This window comes from Magnolia sinica, chromosome 15, assembly GCF_029962835.1.
Source record: "Magnolia sinica isolate HGM2019 chromosome 15, MsV1, whole genome shotgun sequence".
NCBI classification, from domain to species: domain Eukaryota; kingdom Viridiplantae; phylum Streptophyta; class Magnoliopsida; order Magnoliales; family Magnoliaceae; genus Magnolia; species Magnolia sinica.
The window spans coordinates 67,176,337-67,197,482 of record NC_080587.1 but is presented as its reverse complement, the minus strand read 5'-3'; the positions used below and the strand labels follow the sequence as shown (position 1 = coordinate 67,197,482).

Here is a 21,146-nt window from a genome sequence, read left to right as displayed (position 1 = left end):
CGTTATAGGCTTTAAACAGTTATTACGGTGGTAAGTTGCCACAGACTTTTAGCGACGAAAATATTCGTCGCTAAAAAACCGTTAATGAGACTTTTACCTACAAAATATTTCGTAGGTAAAAGTAATATTCCATCTCAAATTTCCTTATATGCACCTGTTAGAATATAATTCATCATATTCTTCCTGATATACACCTATTATATAATATATTTCATCATATTCACATTCACATCCATCTAAACCCAAACTACGTAAATTCATCCAGACATAAACTACATTCATCCAAACATAAACTGCATCCATCCAAACACAAACAATCTTATGGGAAAAAAAAAACAAATGAAAAGAGAAAGAACATTTGAGAGGTGATCCAGACAAATGAAAAGAAATCAGGTTTAGGTTATAGGTTATAGGTTCTAGCTTTAGGGAATTGAGAATAGATTAAGGTTTAGGTTTAAGAAATCAGGTTCTGGTTCGGGTTTGGTATCCAGTTTAGGTTTAGGTTTTCAAGTTTAGGTTTAAGTTTAGGTTAGGGAGTTGAGATTAGGATTAGGTGTAGGTGTAGGTTTAGGTTTAGGGATTTGAGATTACATTTAGGTTTTAGGTTTAAATTATATGTTTAGGTTTAGGTTATAAGTGTAGGTTATAGGTTCAGGTTTAAGTTAGGTTATAGGTTAAGGTTTAGGTTTAAGCTAGGTTGTAGGTTAAGGTTTAGGGAATTGAGAATAGGTTAAGGTTTAGGTTTAGGAAATCGGGTTCGGGTTTAGGTTTGGGGTTTCAAGTTTAGGTTTAGGTTAAGGAGTTGAGATTAGGATTAGGTGTAGGTTTAGGAATTTGAGAATACATTTAGGTTTTAGGTTTAGGTTTTAGGTTTAGGTTTAAGTTATAAGTGTCGGTTATAGGTATAGGTTTAAGTTAGGTTATAGGTTATAGCTTTAGGGATTTGAGAATAGGTTAAGGTCTAGGTTTAGGAAATCGGGTTCGGGTTCAGGATTGGGTTTAGGTTTGGATTTTCAAGTTTAGGTTTAGGTTTAGGTTAGGGAGTTGTGATTAGGTTTAGGTTTGGGGATTTAAGAATACATTTAGGTTTTAGGTTTAGGTTTAGGTTTAGGTTTTAGGTTTTAAGTTTAGGTTAAGGTTATAAGTTTAGGTTAGGTTTAGGTTATAGGTTATAGCTTTAGGGAATTGAGAATAGGTTAAGGTTTAGGTTTATGTTTAGGAAATCGGGTTCGGGTTCGGGATTGGGTTTAGGTTTGGGTTTTCAAGTTTAGGTTTATGTTTAGGTTAGGGAGTTGAGATTAGGATTAGGTGTAGGTTTAGGTTTAGGGATTTGAAAATACATTTAGGTTTTAGGTTTAGGTTTTGGTTTAGGTTATAGGTTTAGGTTTTAGTTTTAGGTTTAGGTTAAGGTTAGAAGTTTAGGTTATTGGGTTATAGGTTATAGGTTAAGGTTTAGGTTATAGGTTAAGGTTTAGGTTAAGGTTATATGTTTTGGTTTAGATTTAGGTTTTAGGTTTAGGTTAAGGTTATAGGTTTAGGTTAGGTTTAGGTTTAGGTTATAGGTTATAGGTTGTAAGTTTAGGGAATTGAGAATAGGTTAAGGTTTAGGTTTAGGAAGTTGGGTTCGGGTTCTGGTTTAGGTTTGGGTTTTGAAGTTTATATTTAGGCTAAGGAGTTGATATTAGGATTGGGTGTAGGTTTTGGTTTAACGATTTGAGAATACATTTAGGTTTTAGGTTTAGGTTTAGGTTTTTTATAGGTTTAGGTTTAGGTTTTAAGTTTAGGTTTAGGTTTTTTATAAGTTTAGGTTTAGGTTTTAGGTTTAGGTTAAGGTTAAGGTTAGGTTATTGGCTATAAGTTTAGGTTATAGGTTTAGGTTTAGGTTATAGGTTTTGGTTATAGATTATAGGTTATAGCTTTAAGGATTTGAGAATACATTTAGGTTTAGGGATTTGAGAATACATTTAGGTTTTAGGTTGTAAGTGTAGGTTATAGGTTTAGGTTTAAGTTAGGTTATAGGTTAAGGTTTAGGGAATTGAAAATAGGTTAAGGTTTAGGTTTAGGGATTTGAGAATACATTTAGGTTTTAGGTTTAGGTTTAGCTTTTAGGCTTAGGTTTAGGTTTAGGTTATAGGTTGTAGGTTATAGCTTTAGGGAATTGAGAATAGGTTAAGGTTTAGGTTTAGGTTAAAGTTATAGGTTTTGGTTTAAGTTTAAGTTTAGGTTATAGGTTATAGATTTTGGTTTAGGTTAAGGTTATAGGTTTTGGTTTATGTTTAAGTCTAGGTTTTAGGTTTAGATTAAGGTTATAGGTTTAAGTTATAGGTTTTGGTTTAGGTTTAGGTTATAGGTTTTGGTTTAGGTTATAGGTTTAGGTTAGGTTTAGGTTAGGTTTAGGTTTAGGTTATAGGTTGTAGCTTTAGGGACTTGAGAATAGGTTAAGGTTTAGGTTTAGGACATCGGGTTGGTGTTCGGGATCGGGTTTAGGTTTGGGTTTTCAAGTTTAGGTTTAGGTTTAGGTTAGGGAGTTGAGATTAGGATTAGGTGTAGGTTTACGTTTAGGGATTTGAGAATACATTTAAGTTTTAGGTTTTAGTTTCTAGGTTTAGGTTTAGGTTTTAGGTTTTAGGTTTAGGTAAAGGTTAGGTTATAGGTTATAAGTTTAGGTTACAGGTTATAGGTTATAGGTTAAGGTTTAGGTTATAGGTTTTAGTTTAGGTTAAGGTTATAGGTTTTGCTTTAGGTTTAGGTTTATGTTTTAGGTTTAAGTTAAGGTTATAGGTTTAGGTTAGGTTAGGTTTAGGTTTAGGTTTAGGTTATAGGTCATAGCCAGTGTTCGAGTTGTCGGTATCGCTACAAGTTTCGCTGGCCAGAGATAAAGATATAATATCGTTATCGCCGATAACCGGAAATGCAAGAAAAAATGGGGAAACATGGAAAAAATGATGGAATTTTTCAGTGAAACTTCAGGACATACATGAATACACATATTTACATATTTAGGAATAAAAAAATTGTAAAAAAAATACATTACATAATAAGTTTTCATTTAATGGGACAAAAAAAGCATGCGATGCCATAAAAAATCACTTTAATAACAACTAAAATAAGTTTATATATTACAAATGAAGTTGGCATACAGTAATTAAGACATGTAAAAGTGAATGAACTCGAAGATGCCAAATCAAGGATGGATTGGATTATCCAATCAGTGTGGTTTTTTGCATGATAGAGATGTACGTCACAAATCCACTCCTACCATCTGTTTTGAAAGGCCACAATAGGATAATGTTCTAAAAGTTAGCCAGATCCAAAAATCTAGTGGTGGGCCATACCACTGTTTTTAATGGTGGGCATTTAATCAACCACTGTTTCCCTTAGTGTGGTACACCTGAGATGCAAATCTGTCTCATTTTGGACTCATGCCTTGAAATTATCTATCAAAATAAATGGACGACATTGATAAAATATTTATCATTATGATGGCCGCACAGAGCATCGACCCATCAATCCAAAGATACAAACAAGTGACACTTGTGCACCATATAAATCAATATGCTTATCATACTGAGTCAACTACGTGGGGCCCATTGTGATTTATGTATTTTATCCACCCCATCCATCCATTTTATAAGATAATTTTAAGGCTTGATCCCAAAGATGAAGCATATCCAATGCTCAAATGGACCACACCATAGGAAACAATGTGAATTGAACATGCCTACCATTGAAAAATCATTAGGGGCCACAAAAGTTTTGGATCCATGTCATTTTTGTATTTTAACTTCATCAATCTTTGTGTGATCTTATAAACAACTTGGATGACAAATAAATACCACTGTGGGCCATAACTCTTAGGAAGGTTTCAACTTGGATGACAAATAAACCTTCTTGGTCCAGCATGATGTTTATATACATTCAAATAGTTCATGGTCCCATTCCTGCTGGGATGAATTGAAAATAATAATAATAATAATAATATTAATAATTAATAAATAAATAAATAAGTAATAGCCCCCTCCCACCCACTTAGTGGTGCAAGGGAGTAAAGTGGATTATGTGCAACCTTAGCCTTCAGTAAGACAGTACAACACTTATGGTAGGGCCCACCTTGATATATTTATTGTATATCCATCTTGTTCATCTATTTTTAAAAATCAATTTAGAGTATAATCTAAACAATGAAGCAGATTCAAATCTTTGGTGGACCTTTACATAAGAAACAGTGGTGATAGACCATTAAAACCTTCTCATGGATTACAGAAGTTTTGGACCAACCTAATATTTGTTCTTTTCTATATAAAGGTTTACGAGACCTTATCAAAGGGTTGGATGACAAATAAACATTACAAAAACATAAAAACATTAAAGTAGGCTCAGAGAAGTTTTTAATGGTGGAGGTTCAACCACCACTCTTTCTTAAAATATGGCCCAACTTAGATATCGATCTGCTTCATTTTTTGGGCTAGTGTCTTATAATAATCTGAAAAAACCTATGGACGGCGTGTATAAAAAATAAATACATTAATGTGGGCCCCGCCGTGAGAGACACACCACTATTTGTAAAGCCCCGTAATTACACCGAAGGGAGCTTTCGTCTTGGCTGGTGTACCAAGCATCTGGGTGTATTGACGTTAGCAAGTTCTGTGGGTCCCATCATGAGGTATGTGTTATATCCAAACCGTCCATTCATTTTATGAGCTCGTATTAAGGCTTGAGCTGAAAAATAAGATATAAAGATCAAGTGGACCACACCGCAAAAAGCAGTGGGGGATTGAACGTATACCATTGAAACCTTTTTTGGGGTCACATAAGTTTTGGATCAATATTATGTGTTTTTCCTCTTATTCTAGGTATTTTTGACCTTATGAACAGATTGAATTGAAAATAAACTTTATGGTGGCCCTACGAATGTTTTAACGGTGAAAATCATTACCCACTGCTATTTTTGGTGCGGTCCATTTGAGATTTGGCTATGATTTATTTTTTGATTCATGCTCTAAAATGATTTTGAAAAATGAATGAACCGTATGGATGTAATAAATACATCATTTTGGGGCCCATTAACTTTGATAACCTTTGAACTGTTCGTACAACTCGGAGCTCGAGGAGCTCCAGCGCTCATCATCGCATGACACGTACCCACGCTGGCAGTCCACTTGCTTCCCTTTCATCTGGACGCGGATTACATACTGACCAGTTGAATAGCGAGTCCGCTACTGAAGTGACATCAGCAAGTTATGTGGGCCCCACTATGATGTATGTGTTGTATCCACACCGTCCATCCATTTTGAGATATCATTTTAGGGCATGAGCCAAGGAATGAGGGAGATAAAAATCTATAACGGACCCCACCACAGAAAGCAGTGGGGAGAGTGATTCCCACCGTTGAAACTATCCTACGGCCCACCATAATGTTTATTTGAAATCCAACCCGTTCAAAAGTTAAAAAATACCTGAAATAAGGGAAAACATAAATATTAGCTTGATCTAAACCTTTTGTGGCCTTTAGAAGTTTTTAATGGTGAACGTCACTGTTCCCACAGTTTTCTGTGCTAGGGCCCACTGGATCTTTGGATTTAACTAATTCTTCGGATATTGCCCTAAAATGATCTCTCCAAATGGATGGAAGGCATGGATACAAAACATACATCATGATGGGGCCCACGGAACTTGGTGATGTCACTTCAGTAGCTAGTCTTGCTACTCAACCTGTCAGTAGCTAATCCGCGCACCTTTCATCTCATCTTCAATGAAAAGCTCCATCATTTTTTCCGCCTAAAAAAAAAATTCTGAATATCTTTCCCCAAATTTCTCTCTTTTTCAAATCCCAACCCAAATCCCCTTCAACCTCGCTGAAATTGGGTTTCTTCCAAACCTATTCTTTTTAAAGAAAAAAAAAAAAGAAGAAATTTCTTACCTCTGAAAATCCGGCGCTATCAACCGTGATTAGCCCACCAAATCCATCTAAAAGCCACTCCCGTGGGCAGATTTTGAGAAAAAAATGGTAAGAGATTTTTTTTTCTATATCTGTTTTTTTTTTTAAATAATAGGGAGAGTTGTCGCTAATAATTATTTTTTTCCCGATAAAATCGAAAATATCGTCGATATTTCGTCGACATTAGGAAGAGAAACGAATTTTTGGTGTTTCGGTGTCGCCAGTCCAGCGACACCGATAATATCGGCGATATTATCGATTTTTCGTCGATAATGGAAACACTAGTTATAGCTTTAGGGAATTGAGAATAGGTCAAGGTTTAGGTTTAGGAAATCGGGTTCGAGTTCGTGATCGGGTTTAGGTTTGGGTTTTCAAGTTTAGGTTTAGATTAGGGAGTTGAGATTAGAATTAGGTGTAGGTTTAAGTTTAAGGATTTGAGAATACAATTTAGGTTTTAGGTTTTAGTTTATAGGTTTAGGTTATAGGTTTAGGTTTAGGGTTTAGGTTTTAGGTTAAGGTTAAAGTTTAGGTTTAGATTTAGGTTTAGGTTTTAGGCTTTAGATTTAGGTTTAGGTTTGAGGTTATATGTTTAGGTTATAGGTTATAGGTTAAGGTTTAGGTTATAGGTTAACATTTAGGTTATAGGTTAACGTTTAGGTTATAAGTTTTAGTTAAGGTTTATGTTTAGGTTTAGGTTATAGGTTATAGGTTATAGCTTTAGGGAATCGAGAATAGGTTAAGGTTTAGGTTTAGGAAATTGGGCTCGGGTTCAGGATCGGATTTAGGTTTGAGTTTTCAAGTTTAGGTTTAGGTTTAGGTTAGGGAGTTGAGATTAGGATTAGGTGTAGGTTTAGGTTTAAGAATTTGAGAATATATTTAGGTTTTATATTTAGGTTTAGGTTTAGGTTTTAGTTTATAGGTTTAGGTTATAGGTTTAGGTTTTGTTTTAGGTTTAGGTTTTGTTTTAGGTTTAGGTTATGGGTTATAGGTTATGCGTTATATGTTTTGGTTTAGGTTAAGGTTATAGGTTTTGGTTTAGGTTTAGATTTAGGCTTTAGGTTTACGTTAAGGTTATAGATTTAGGTTATAGGTTTTCGTTAGGTTTAGGTTTAGATTATAGGTTATAGTTATAGGATATATAGCTTTAAGGAATTGAGAATAGGTTAAGGTTTAAGTTTAGGAAATCGGGTTCGGGTTAGGGATCGGGATCGGGTTTAGGTTTGGGTTTTCAAGTTTAAGTGTAAGTTAAGTAGTTGAGATTAGGATTAGGTGTAGGTTTAGATTTAGGGATTTGAGAATACATTTAGGTTTTAGGTTAAAGTGTAGGTTATAGGTTTAGATTTAAGTTAGGTTATGGGTTAAGGTTTAGGGAATTGAGAATAGGTTAAGGTTTAGGTTTAGGAAATCAGGTTCGGGTTCGGGTTTAGATTTGAGTTTTCAAGTTTATGTTTAAGCTAAGGAGTTGAGATTAAGATTAAGTATAGGTTTAGGTTTAGGGATTTGAGAATACATTTAGGTTTTAGGTTTAGGTTTTAGTTTATAGGTTTAGGTTTAGGTTAAGGTTAGGTTATAAGTTTAGGTTATAGGTTATAGGTTAAGGTTTAGGTTAGGCTTAGGTTAAGCTTAGGTTATAGGTCATAGCTTTAGGGAATTGAGAATAGGTCAAGGTTTAGATTTAGGAAATCGGGTTCGGGTTCGGAATCGAGTTTAGGTTTGGGTTTTCAAGTTTAGGTTTAAGTTTAGGTTAGGGAGTTGAGATTAGGATTAGGTGTAGGTTTAAGTTTAGGGATTTCAGAACACATTTAGGTTTTAGGTTTAGTTTTAGGTTTAGGTTTTAGGTTATAAGTTTAGGTTTAGGTTTTAGTTTTAGGTTAAGGTTAGGTTATAGGTTATAAGTTTCAGTTATAGGTTATAAGTTATAGGTTAAGGTTTAGGTTATAGGTTTTGGTTTAGGTTTAGGTCTAGGTAATAGGTTATATGTTATAGGTTATAGCTTTAGGGAATTGAGAATAGGTTAAGGTTTAGGTTTAGGAAATCGGGTTCGGGTTTGAGATCGGGTTTAGGTTTGGGTTTTCAAGTTTAGGTTTAGGTTTAGGTTAAGGAGTTGAGATTGGGATTAGGTGTAGGTGTAGGTTTAGGGATCTGAGAATACATTTAGGTTTTAGGTTTAAGTTTAGGTTTTAGTTTATAGGTTTAGGTTATGGTTTAGCTTAAGGTTATAGGTTTAGGTTTAGGTTATAGGTTATAGGTTATAAGTTATAGGTTATAGGCTTAGGTTTTAGGTTTAGGTTATAGGTTTTGGTTTAGGTTATAGGTTATAGGTTATATAAGTTATAAGTTATAGGTTTAGGTTTTAGGTTTTAAGTTTTAGGTTTAGGTTAAGGATATTGGCTTAAGTTATAGGTTTAGGTTATAAGTTTTAGGTTTAGGTTAAGGATATTGGTTTAAGTTATAGGTTTAGGTTATAGGTTATAGGTTATAGGTTTAGGGAATTGAGAATAGGTTAAGGTTTAAGTTTAGGTTATGGGTTATAGGTTTAGGGATTTGAGACTACATTTAGGTTATAGGTTTAGTTATAGGTTTAGGTTAAGGTTAGGTTATAGGTTATAAGTTTAGGCTATAGGTTATAGGTTTTAAGTTTAGGTAATAAATTATAGGTTAGAGGTTAAGGTTTAGGTTGTAGGTTTTGGTTTAGGTTAAGGTTATAGGTTTTGGTTTAGGTTTAGGTTTAGGTTTAGGTTTTAGGTTTTAGGTTTATGTTAAGGTTATAGGTTTAAGTGATAGGTTTAGGTTTAGGTTATAGCTTTAGAGAATTGAGAATAGGTTAAGGTTTAGGTTTAGGACATCGGGTTGGGGTTCGGGATCGGGTTTAGGTTTGGGTTTTCAAGTTTAGGTTTAGGATTAGGTTACGGAGTTGAGATTACGATTAGGTGTAGGTTTAGGTTACGGAGTTGAGATTAGGACTAGGTGTAGGTTTAGGTTTAGGGATTTGAGAATACATTTACGTTTTAGGTTTTAGTTTAGGTTTTAGATTTAGATTATAAGTGTAGGTTATAGGTTTAGTTTTAAGTTAGGTTATAGGTTAAGGTTTAGGGAATTGAAAATAGGTTAAGGTTTAGGAAATCGGGTTCGGTTTCGGGATCGGGTTTAGGTTTAAGTTTTCAAGTTTAGGTTTAGGTTTAGGTTAAGGAGTTGAGATTAGGATTAGGTGTAGGTTTAGGTTTGGGGATTTGAGAATACATTTAGGTTTTAAGTTTAGGTTTAGGTTTAGGTTTTAGGTTTAGGTTTAGGTTATAGCTTTAGGGAATTGAGAATATGTTAAGGTTTAGGTTTAGGAAATCGGGTTCAGGTTCGGCATCGGGTTTAGGTTTGGGTTATAAGTATAGGTTTTGGGATTTGAGAATAGGTTTAGGTTTAGGTTATAAGTATAGGTTATAGGTTAAGGTTTAGGTTTATAAAATCGGGTTCGGGTTCGAGATCGGGTTTAGGTTTGAGTTTTCAAGTTTAGGTTTAGGTTAGGGAGTTAAGATTAGGATTAGGTGTAGGTTTAGGTTTAAGGATTTGAGAATACATTTAGGTTTTAAGTTTTAGGTTTAGGTTTAGGTTTCGGCTATAAGTATAGGTTTTGGGATTTGAGAATAGGTTTAGGTTAGGGTTATAAGTTTAGGTTAAGGTTATAGGTTATAGGTTTAGTTTAAGGTTTAGGTTTAGGTTTAGGTTATAGGTTATACGTATAGGTTTACATTTAAGTTAAGGTCTAGGTTTAGGTTATAGGTGTAGGTTTTGGGATTTGAGAATAGGATTAGGTTAAGGTTATAAGTTTGGGTTAAGGTTATAAGTTTAGGTTATAGGTTTAGGTTAAGGTTTAGGTTTAGGTTATAGGTTATAAGTATTGGTTTATGTTTAGGTTAAGGTCTAGGTTTAGGTTATATGTATAAGTTTTGGGATTTGAGAATATGTTTAGGTTAAGGTTATTGGTTATAGGTTAAGGTTAGGGCTTAGGTTATAGTTTATAGGTTTAGGTTATAGGTTTAGGTTATATTTATAAGTTTTGGAATTTGAGAATAGGTTTAAGTTATAGGTTAAGGGTGTGGTCCCTGCAAATACAGATATAAACACGGCCTGCTCCAATTGGTCAGGCCCTTCCAATGCTGTCCATAGGAAATGGACTGCTTCATCATAGTCATAACAGTAGTTCTCATCTTCCAAGGACCCCCGCTCAACATCCAGATAGCTCCGACGCACATTCGGGTCTACTCCATTAATTTCGAGCAAATAAAGATATAAAAACGGCCTGCTCCAATTGGCCAGGCCCCTCCAATACTGTCTATATGAAATGGACAGCTTCATCATGGTCATAACAGCGGTTCCCATCTTCCAAGGACCCCCGCTCAACATCCGGATAGCTCCGACGCACATCCAGGTCTACTCCATTAATTTCAAGCAAATACAGGTATAAACACGGCCTGCTCCAATTGGCCAGGCCCCTCCAATGCTGTCCATAGGAAATGGATAGCTTCATCATGGTCATAATAGCAGTTCCCACCTTCCATGGACCCCCGCTCAACATCCGGATAGCTCCGACGCACATCCGGATCTGCTCCATCAATTTCGAGCTAATACATTTAAAAACAACATAAAAGGTAAGTAAAGCAAGAAACATTCATATGAAGATATTGAGGGGAATTACTAGTGTATTTATATTCCTTCTATGTACTAGGTTGATTTTGAGTTGATTATAACTAAGATGTTGATATAACAATATATGTGATGAGGGTTGCATTACTAGTGTATCTATATTCCTTCAAAGCGATCACTTAGACAGTTATGGATCACCAAATTGCAGGCCAACACATGTACAATTTGTTGGTCCTAGTAAAATTAGTTGACTGAACATTGTGTATTTCCTTTATTCAAAATGGTGTCCATTAAAAGCCAAGCCATTGACAATGGTGTCCATTAAAAGCCAAGCCATTGACACCCTATAAGGAGACTGAGGACTGGGGTGTAGGTTAGACGGATAAAATTGAAAAGCATCCATACAAAAGTGATGGTTCTCATTTCACAGGTAGAACTTCAAGCAATACCTTGGGCTTTTCTAATCCGTGTTGTAATTTCAAGAACTCATCCTTCGTCAAACGATCACCTGCAACAATGTCAAAATAGAGCCAAGTCATTGTGAAATAAGCATGCTAGAATATCTGAAACTTATTATGGGCAGGCCTAGTCTATCATCAGGAGTAGGGAACTCGAACTTGTAGCTGCACATCGAAAAACGAGTAAAGGTCATTAGCCATCATGAAGCTGAAATAAAGACCAAATGAAGAGAGACATTTTGAAAATTCTCAAGGACTGGGGTGTAGATTAAATCATACACATATTCACAGGAATCTTTAGAACGAAGATGGCAAGAGTGGCCCACACAAGAACTAACCCAAGTAATACTTATTACTCGGTTCAACTTTAAATGTTAAATAACAGTATAACATTGTTGGGTTTCAATATAACTAATTTTTTATTTCAAATTTCAGCTGGTCTGGTGTTGGGGTCCACTTGAGCTTTGGATTTAACTCGCTCTTTGCAAATTGTCCTAAAATGATCTCTTCAAATGGAAGGAAGGTGTGGATAAACGGCTAATTGCCTTAAATGTAACACATATATAGTAATTAGAATTTTTGGTCTGGTGGGCCATAAATGCCCTAATTGCCCGATATGTATAATTTTTTTACTTAAGGAAGCTGCTGGTGATTTTCTCAAGGACTGACTTGACCTGATGATCTTTACAAAATCTCATTCTATGTGAATGGGGCTTTGGTGGATCCTTGACTATGGGGCGTGGTGGGCCCCACAGTCAGGGATCCACCTAATCCGTGTCTATTCTTTGTGCATCTTTTTCTTTGAGGAAGTTGCTGATGATTTTCTTGTAGTATGGCTTGCCGAAAGGACGCATTCTTCGCTTGACTTGCCGACCTTTGCATGAAAGGATATTAAAAATAAAATTTAAAAAAAAAAAAAAAACTCCCTTCCTGTCTAGGTACATAAACAACCAAAATTTATGGTGCCAGTGGGACCAGTCTTCACCATATTCATATAATTTATTTATTTTAACTACGATACAAAAGTCACCCTAATGGGAAATTCAACATTGAAAAAGAATAGTATAGAAGTAAAAACTTTAGGGGGAGGGGGGGAGGAGAGAGGGGGGGTGAAGGAGATAGAGAAGGGTATATGATGATTGGAATGATAACCATACAATTCACAGCCAAACAAAAAAGAAAAATATAACTATTAAAATGCAGTTCTGGCTTTTCTATTTAAGCAGCACAAGGAATAACAATAATACCTCTGCATGGTATATGGACCCTCTGGCAGGCGTTTCCCTTCCTTCATGCAATTCTCAAACCAAAGATGGTTAACTATTTTTGTTCCCAAATCCTTAGCCAGACTATATTTCCTGAGAAAGTAACTCATCAATCTCATCACTCAAACCGGTACTATAATTGATTCCTTCATTTCAAAACTCACCAAATGTGTCATCGATTTAGACATTGTCCCGACATAACTAGCACCGGTTTGATTGATGAGCTTGATGAGTTTAAATCTATTTTTAGCCTCCATTGTTTCCAACTGAGACTAAATCCAAATTTTAGCCTCAATTGCCTCCAACCGAAGCTAAATCTATTTTTAACCTCGGTTCTCAACAATCGAGGCTAAAGCCTTTAGCCACGGAAGTTGTAGTCTCAGTTTAGATAACTAAGGCAAAACTGACTAAAGATAGATTTAGCCTTTGCTGGCATCAACTGAAGCTAAAATCAATTTTTAACATCATTTATCAATAATCGAGGCTAAATCTAGTTTCTATCAACAAAAGATAACAATATTATAATCAACCAATGATTGAACCTTTGCATGTTTCACCCATTTAACATCCATCAAGACAACAAGCAACAAAACAATTAATGGTCTATTAAAAGTTTTCAAAGCAAACATACTGCCACATAGCCTTCCACATGAACTGTTTCAGTAAGGTCCCCTTCCACGTGACTATTTTCTCTCGGATCGGAGCATCACAGCCAGAGGAGTATCATTTCCATGAGTTACCATCAATCCTGTAAAAAGGAAAATAGAAAACATTTACATATGTAACTAGTTTCCTAATAAAATACTTTACCATGGAAAGCATTTATATATGTAAATGGTTTGCAAACAAATGTACCCTAAATGCTGCATGCTCCCACATATCATATTTACATTTATTTTTTATAATACAGTAATTGGTTATGCAAAAGATGTAAATCTCTCGAATTTCTTGCAACTGATATTAGAATACCTGGGGATCTGATCTCAGAATTGTTTGCAGAAGGAAAAGATAATCAGGCGCGTATCCAACCTGTCTTAAGGTAGAAAGCATTGCTATCATGTGAATACATAAAGACATGAAGGTGTATAATGAAAATGAATAAGAGACTGTGTAGGATATAGTCCCAAAGAAAAAGAAAGCAACAGTGAGGACAGGATACAATAAACAATTGTGATAATGACAAATAACAAAATTCAGGTTGTGTGCAAGACTAGATGGAGAGTAGAGATAGACACAACAGAAAATTGATAACTATACCTGAAATTTAGCAACAGTATCAGGAGTACGAAGGATGCCTTGTGGAGATTCAGCTGCAAGCTCTGCTACACATTATGTTACAGGCTCCAATCTTCCAATAGCATTCACAAATGATGCTTTCATCAGTATAGTCATTCATAACACTGACCTCACGGCTTTGGGACTCTCATGAGAATTCAACTTCTGCATAGTTGGAAATTGAGGCAGTGTTTGTGCTTAAGACCAATTGCTCTTGCAACTCATTGGTCCCATTACCTGCATTTATACGATGATTACTAATAGATACTGGACTGAGAATACATATAAGAACAGGTACCCTAATAAAGAAAGAAATTGCACATCAGATCAAAAGTACCTTTGATTTTGTTCCAAGCGGCCATAGGACCGGAGAAGTAGGAAGAGCGTTCCCATTTCAAGTACACAACTAGAAGCAAGCTTTTTGATACTCAAAAGCTATCATGGTCTGGTTTCCACGTGAAAAGTGCATAAATGATCCGCCCCTTCCACCCCTGAAGCATCCACTGGCTATCTTCGTCGATGATGAAATCCTTACCCTATCCCTCGCTTTCCCCATGATATCCTGATTCAATGGGAGCTGCTTGAACCCACCAGGATCGGAATATCTCAATTCAGTTTAGGAGTTGGTAAATATTGAAAGATATTTACAAACAGGGCCATCATATACCTTCCATCTAGTGATCGATGAACACTGGGAAACTGAAAAAGATGCTTGCACTGAGGACAGGAAGGATTCTGATTATACGTGGCCCATATTAGGATGCAAGTCACACTACACAAAGTAGACAATGCAAACAAAGCAACAGTTAGTATCATCTAGACAACACTTGAAGAAATGCAGTTGGGGCCATCTCAAAAACAAGCAAAATCTCAGTTGATATATTAGGAGTCCTAAGCTCAAACAGGCCTACATATTTCCTCCAATGTATGTGCTAGGCGCCCAACAAAAGCTAAAATGGCAAAACTTTCTCAAACAAGCTAAAATAAGTACTTGCAGACATTTGAAAACCAACATCCCCTTGGAAACTGGAAAGCAGAAGAATAACATCATTTCTCAGTAGCTGCTTCTTGCCTTAGATCTGAGGATTGAAAGGTTTAGCTTGTTTTATAGATAGTAATTCAGCACAAAGAACAAAATGCAAAATTATATTGGTCATAGTTGAAATCATCAAAGCCTTCTTCCAGCTATTTGGGGTCAGCAAAGAACACAAATTTACTAGGTTTTTTAAAATAATTACCCATTCGAGAAGATATTGAGTGATGGGTTCGATCTTTATGTCATTACTCCTCCGACCGCTTACAATTTCCGGCACAACCATCCCATAGCTGTATGTGTCAACCTTCTCGGATAATTGCCCATGGATTGCATATTCAGGTGCCATGTATCCCTTGTCCAATGAGATAACATGTAGCTCTCAAGATGAAATTTACAATCAAAATACTGAAATCTCCCTACCATGTGGTGAATGGACTAATCTAACCATGAATTATGATAATCGACAAAAAATCATTGTCAGTGAGATGACAAGAAGCTACTTGATTTTTGTCTAGTGGGCCATCAGAGATCAATAGTCTTAATTAAACCAGATCGAACTAGCCATTGGATCTTAGGTGATGAGCATGCCAATGGGACCCACTTATGATGTGATCATACATGATATGGCTGGCACAATTTTCACTTTCAACATGTAGTAGAATCCTAACATAGCAAGTGTGGATACTTGAGAATAGAGGACTTTTGATGGATGCAGGGTTCTTAAGAGGCTCTCTATATGGAAGTTTAATCCCCAACCCTCTCTCACGTTTTGCACAGCTTCCCTATCTTAAGAGTGCCCCCAAGGAGAGAAGGGATGGGGAACCAAGTTCTTGAAGACTTCGACAATGAAAATGATGGCAGACAATTTAGTTCTCAATTTAGATTTAAATTCATGATATTGATGCACAGAGAAAATGGGCATTCCACAAAGTTTGATTACAGAGACATCCTCCAACTTTGTCCATCAAGTTCAAAATGATTGCTTTTGTACGTATCTTTTTCAATTCTTGAAGCAAAATGAGAATAAAAGAGATAAAGATACGGCATGGCAACTGTGGTGCTGAGATGGCTCCAGTCAGCTGGCAGAAACCTTGACAGACCGAAATCTGCAATCCTAGGCTGGAAGTCATCACCAAGAAGTAGATTACTGGATTTTATGTCTCGGTGTATGATGGAAATATGAATTCCTCGTGCATATATGCAAGACCATGAGCCATGCCAACAATTATATTGAATCGCTGCTTCCAGTTCAGGGTTCCACACCTATCTCCTGCGACAAAAATATCCAGTCCGAAGCATAGAAAATAAAAGGACACTTCACTGCTACATTTGCAACTGGAAACCAACATATATACCTTTTTTGGATGTTTAGTTTGGTGCAATGAGGATTCTAATGCATTGCTTTTGTGAAGAAAAGATGCCAAAAGCTTACCAAAGAAAAGAAGAGGAACCGTTACAGGTGAGCTTGGTTGTACCAAATACCATGAAATTTGATGATATTTTGCACCAAATCAGCACTGATTAATCATGAAATACCATGAAATTTCATCATAATATGCACTTGGCACCATAAACTACCAATATTGTTATATTTGATATCAGCCATAGGTTGCATTCATCCTATTTGGAATGAAAGAAGGAAGTAAAGGATGAACATGATTCAGTGACATATGCTACACGCTATTGGCTATTTAAAACACTGGATGGCTATTTAAAACACTGGATACGCCAAACCATCAAAAGAAGCATGGATTATGGAAGCATATGACCAAAACAACATTGATGTATTTGTATGAGCTATTGATTGAATTGTAATCATTAGTCTAATACAGTGGAATGACCCACATTGTAGTTTAGCAATAAAAATCAACAGTGGGCTTCAAATTGCAATAATGTAAATTTCAAGTTGGACTTGAAATGGACATGAATTGGATTTAAGGGCTACTTCCTCGTTCCAAATACTACAAGACCACTGATTAGTCATCATTTCCTGAAACATTCTCAATTCAATTCACTTGTGCATCCAAAGGCAGCCTACATAACCAAAAAACAAAAATGGAAAATAGCCTCCTGTCAACAGATTAATTGCCAAAACAGAAAGAGAAAGCACCAAACACAAACAAAATCAGAACTCTTTCGCCGAAAGGCCACAAAAAAAGATAAAAGGAATCAAACCCAACTGAAAACAGAGGAAATTTGGAACTAATAAGCCTACTATAACACTGCTAGAACACAATTGAAGACAAAAAGGCAGGCAGTCCACCTAAATTTTCGCCTAATGAGCCCTTGAGATGAGATTAAGCAAGATGTCACTGTTGAATTAGCTCTTTTATTTCTGCAGTTGAAGCCCTAGGAATTTAAAAACCCAAAATGAAAGTTACCGTTTTCTATCATTGGAGAGCCAAATACAAGAATTCAATCAATCAACCACCTCCTTTTCTTGGTCATCGCTTCTTCAAGAATTCAACTTATCAAATATCAAAATACTATCAAACAGATCCCAAACCAATTTCCAAAGAAATGCAACTTTAATTTAATGAAATCATCAATGAAAATAGAGAATTTTGCATGAAAAAACACTTTTTAAAAAAAATGAACCTTTTTCTATGGCACTCTTTCTTTGCACCAAGGCCACATCTCTTCTGGTAAGCTTTCACGTCAAATTAATGTGTATGATAACCATCAGTAATTTTTCAGCAATGATCCAGAATAAGAAAGAAAGAACCAACATACAAAGGTGAAAGAGAAGGAATAAACATACACAAGTGTAAGACATGCAAGTTGTAGGGTCTCTCTAATTACAGCTGGCAAATGTCTTCTTTGCACACACAACGCAATTAGATAATGATATTCAGACCATCACTGTAAGAGTCTCTCCAATTACAGCTACAAGAACATTTGTGTCTAGGTCCCAAAAAGTGACAATATCTTCTGCAGCAATATAGCTAGAACAAAGCCATCGCCAGAAAATACAGCAGTTGTCATTGACCTTTTCTTGCATGGAAATCAAGTTCTCAATCAGAACATGGACTAGAGCAGTCCAATCTTTGTCATTTTTGGCTCATTGCTCGCACAGTCCCAATCATTATAAATAAATAGAAAACGAGATGCGAAAATCTCATTTTACATATATTCCAACCATCCACACTCAAAAGAAAAGAAAAGAAAAGAAAAGTCTTTCTTTTTTTTTTTTTTTGCCGAATTTTATGAACTAACACCATTCATTTGAAAAATTAGCTAAAAATAAAATATAAAAACAATAGAAAATGAGATGCAAAAATCTGATCTAAGGCATGCATTTGTACATTTAATGATTCTACATGTATTCCAAAAAAAATAATAAAATAATAAAATAATAAATAATAAATCAGGCTTGCCAACTCATAAGGTGGTCTCGCACAAAAAAAGTACCGGCAGTTTAAATAAAATTGCCAAGTCTACCAATTGAAGAGACATGTGTGGCTTGCCTTGTTAGTTGCAATCTTGATTTTTACACACAGAAGATCCCCTTTGTGAATGACCATTGTTCAAAAATCAATTTGATAATAAGTTGATGTTGACCATCCAATCAAAGACTTTTAAACGGAAAAAAGGTCCACAGTTGAAATTTAACAAGGAAAAGTCACTGATCTAACAATTAAAGTCATCAAAACCAATGTGAATTTATACAATAGTCCAGCAAAGAAGGGTCAGGTCAACCAGATGGACGATAGTGGTTTCATCTAACCATACAGCGAGTTATGCATGTCAAAACCGGAGGACTGCTAGCATGGTTTCATCCATAAAAGGATCTTGGTTGAAGCATTTTTTCAAACAATTAGTGTGCAGATTTCTATATAAAGAAATAATTAAACACTTCACAAAATTATAAAAAAAAATGATTTGATCATAGAAAGTTGAAGTATGGATTAAGAGGTAAATAAAAATGAAGTGGGGAAAGAAGTCTTACCAATTAACCACTTGCAAAGACATTCTTTGCCATCCATTGGTTTCATCTAACCATACTAGTGGGATTCTTCGGATCTTCAATAAATCTACTTGTGTGGCCATTTCAAAATCCCCAGATTCGAAATGTGATTAGGGTACCATAATCCCCAAATTTCTGATGCTGCAAGTGTCCATCATAAGGTACTTGCAGGCACTCACAACCTGGATGGCCAAGGATTTATAGGATTAATAACATTAAATTTCTGGCATTCACCCCATTGTTTGAATGGCCATGGATTTACCACTGGGATAAATTGTTCGCACAAATATCATCCTAATGTAAAACTTCTGTGGCCCCTACAAAGTTTCTGGCATTCAATCCCCATTGTTTCGTACGGCATGGTCCACCTAAGTTTTGGATCTTGAGAAACGGCGTGGATTTCTCACGGTGGGCCCTCTTGATAATGGGGCAGGGCAACATGTCGGGCTGACCTATTCATCATTTGCCTTGGACAACCACCTTAGGATTTCAAACGCGAGCCCTGCCAATTTTAGGGCTTCAGACCCTGCCCTACAGGTTAGGCTGCCCTAAATCAGCATTGAGATTGAGAGAGATTGAAAGAAAGAGAGGGGGAGAGAGAGAGAGAGAGAGAGAGAGAGAGAGAGAGAGAGAAATACCTCAATGTTCCTAGAGATTTGAGCCTTCAACCACAGATTCAGAGAGAGTGAGATGGTGTGCGTGGGTAGGGCGGTCGGCAACAGAATCTTCAGTGGGGATAGAGAGAGACAATGTGAAGAGAGATCGAGCAAGGAAGAGAGAAAGAGGAGGGAGGAAATCAACAGGAAGAGAGAGAGGAGGGAGAGATCTATTGAAAGGGAGGGAGGAGAGAGGGACTAAGGGCGCGCGAGAGAGGGAAGACGAGGTAATTAGGGTCGGCGCTGGGTATCTCTATTTGGGCGAGAAAGAAAACGGATTGGCTACTCCACCATGATGTCTGTGGGCTCGTGGTTGGTGCTCTGTGGGCTGCACCATGATGTATGTGTTTCATCCACTCCATTCATCCATTTTTACGTATCATTTTAGGGCTTTATCCCAAAAATGAGTGGGATATAAATCTCAAGCTGACCACACCACAGGAAAACAACATTGATTGGTTATCCACCATTAAAATCCTCCTAAGGCCCACTGTATTGTTTATTTGACATCTAAACTGTTGATTAGGTCATACAGGCCTAGATGATGGGAAATAACAAAAATCAGCTTGATCCAAAACTTTTATGGCCCCCAAAAGTTTTTTAATGGTTGACGCTCATTCAACACTTTTTCCTGTAATGTGGTCCGCTTGAGATTGGGATATACCTGGTTTTTGTCCTTAGACCATAAAATGATCTATAAAAATAGATGGATGACATGGATGAAACACATACCCATGGTGGGGCCCACATATCACTGACCAAGCCATTGGCTGGTGGCAGGGGAGTCACTAATCCGTTTATGTTTAGTTAGAATCCTATGGTGTGGTTCACTTCAGCCTTTGATCTACTTTATTTTTTTCGTTCATGCTTTAAAATGAGCTGTTAAAATAAATGGACGGCTTAGATAAAACATACACATTTTTTGTGGGCCTTATAAAGTACCTTTTTTGATAACTATCACAACTTTGACATCATCGGTGAATGAATGTAAACGAGACAATGATTTTTTTATTTTTTTTTTTAAATGGCTAGAATTTATTCATGAAAGGAAAGGATGATACAACAACGCCAACCTGCAAGCAAAAAAAAAAAAAACCTCAAACAAATAAGTCTAATACTGACAAGGCTAGATGAAAGGGGAAAAATAAAAATCAGTTTGATCCAAAACTTTTATGGCCCCAAAATGTTTTTTAATGCTTGAAGCTCATTCAACATTGTTTCCTAGAAAGTGGTCCACTTAAGATTTGGATATATCTCATTTTTGGTCTCATACCGTAAGATGATCTTTAAAAATAGATAGACAATATGAATTAAACACATACATTGTGGTAAGGCTCACAGAGCACCAACCACCAGTTAAGCCGATGGTGTCAAGGGGAGTAGCCAATCAGTTCCCCTTATTCGTGGTGTGGTCCATCTAAAATTATCTCGAAAATGGATGAACGATGTGGGTTGATCCCAAATTTTTGATATATCCAAAACTCAAGTGTACTATGCCACGCGAAATAGTGTTAGGGCGTCAAAGATTAGATTTTCTAGTTAAATGGGTTGGGAGTTAGACCTAGTTTTCATATCACAGCCGTGGCTCAGTTTCCCTTGGGCTAGCGTAAATTGGCTATCAGTAGTAGCAATGTGGCTTGTGGCTATCAAGCTGGGGTTAAGCCCGAATTTTGAACCTGTTGAGCTAGACCTATTCAAATTACTGATTCCAGCCTACTACTCAAGTGGATCACATTTTAGAAGATGATCAAATGGCCAGGAATGGGCTAACTTGTTATTATCTATCATTTTTCCTTCTCTAATTTGTAGCCTACGAGAATAGCAAAATAGCCTGATTTTTGGGACATTACACCTTCGAGATGGTAATCATCAGATGGATGGCTTGGATCTTGTACCCATTGGCTACTTTGGCG

General features: G+C 36.3%; 3 long non-coding RNA genes across 4 annotated transcripts; 1 reads left to right on the top strand and 2 right to left on the bottom strand.

Annotated features, from left to right (window-relative positions):
* Positions 1-12,883: 12,883 nt before the first annotated feature.
* On the bottom strand, positions 12,884-14,102 carry LOC131227850 (uncharacterized). The gene is made up of 4 exons (XR_009162536.1): positions 13,912-14,102; positions 13,557-13,811; positions 13,269-13,328; positions 12,884-13,047 (listed from the first exon to the last, which is right to left on the bottom strand). It is a non-coding gene; the product is annotated as an uncharacterized LOC131227850 (long non-coding RNA).
* Positions 13,677-15,823, top strand: LOC131227852 (uncharacterized). The gene is made up of 3 exons (XR_009162539.1): positions 13,677-13,762; positions 14,833-14,956; positions 15,643-15,823. It is a non-coding gene; the product is annotated as an uncharacterized LOC131227852 (long non-coding RNA).
* Positions 14,100-15,613, bottom strand: LOC131227851 (uncharacterized). 2 transcript variants are annotated; one of them, XR_009162537.1, is made up of 3 exons: positions 14,813-15,613; positions 14,242-14,346; positions 14,100-14,151 (listed from the first exon to the last, which is right to left on the bottom strand). It is a non-coding gene; the product is annotated as an uncharacterized LOC131227851 (long non-coding RNA). The 2 variants fall into 2 exon arrangements; XR_009162538.1 differs by having other exon boundaries at positions 14,113-14,154.
* Positions 15,824-21,146: the final 5,323 nt, after the last annotated feature.